The sequence below is a fragment of the Dipodomys ordii genome, unplaced genomic scaffold, assembly GCF_000151885.1.
Source record: "Dipodomys ordii isolate 6190 unplaced genomic scaffold, Dord_2.0 Scaffold5, whole genome shotgun sequence".
Classification (NCBI taxonomy): Eukaryota; Metazoa; Chordata; class Mammalia; order Rodentia; family Heteromyidae; genus Dipodomys; species Dipodomys ordii.
In genome coordinates, this window is record NW_012267221.1 from 1,588,855 (window position 1) to 1,589,792 (window position 938).

General features: G+C 39.3%; 1 pseudogene across 1 annotated transcript; it reads right to left on the reverse strand.

Moving 5' to 3' along the window:
• Positions 1-282: 282 nt before the first annotated feature.
• On the reverse strand, positions 283-597 carry LOC105996634 (annotated as a pseudogene). The gene has a single exon (XR_001175612.1). The product of XR_001175612.1 is annotated as a cytochrome c, somatic pseudogene (transcript).
• Between the last annotated feature and the right edge of the window lie 341 nt (positions 598-938).

The window sequence follows — 938 nt, forward strand, 5'->3', positions numbered from 1 at the left end:
TTCTGGCTTTTTTCTTATGTGGTACTGAGGAATCGAACCCAGGGCCTCAGGCATGCAAGGCAAGCGCTCTACCACTGAGCCACCTTCCCAGCCCTGTGACAGTATTTTTTTTAAGATCATATTCACTTAGCCAGAGACAGTTTTACTTAAATCAGGACTGTCCAAAAATATTCTGCCAGCCATTCATGCTCTGAAATCTGATATTAGAAATCAGTTGAAGTATGGTACACATTAAAAAGCATGAGATATTTGTTTAGCAATAAATAACTAGGGCAGTGACTATTACTCATTTGTAGCTTTTTTGAGATAAGCTATCAAATCTGCCTGTTCTCCCTTCTGAATGCCAGCGAAGATCATTTTTGTTCCAAGGATGTACTTTTTGGGGTTCTCCAAATACTCCATCAGTGTATCCTCTCCCCAGGTGATTCCTTTGTTCTTGTTGGCATCTGTATAAGTGAATCCAGCTGCTTGACCAGTCTTCCAACCAAACAGACGACGGAGATTAGGCCCAGTCTTGTGCTTGCCTCCCTTTTCAATAGTGTGGCACTGGGCACACTTCTGAACAAAAATCTTCTTGCCTTTCTCAAAATCATCCATTTTCAATTTGCTCCTTCCTCACTATCACAAGAAGGATAACAGCTCCGAAGCCAGACGTCCCTTACTCTCCATCTATTGTTTCTAAAGCAAATGATGCCTGTCTCTATTGCTTTTCTTCTGCTTCCCTCTTATGTTTTTTTCTTTTCCTGTAAAAGTACCAACAAAAGAATCTAATGTAAACTTATACTTGAACGTCTTTAAGGAGAACAGACTTTATCCTTAATCTGAGATTAATATACTAACAGGAAAGACATTTACATTGAGGTCTTTTCATAGAATAGTCGAGTCTTTTAGTTTTGATGTTTCTGTTTTTGCTGTTTGGTTTGCTTTGGATGGTTGGA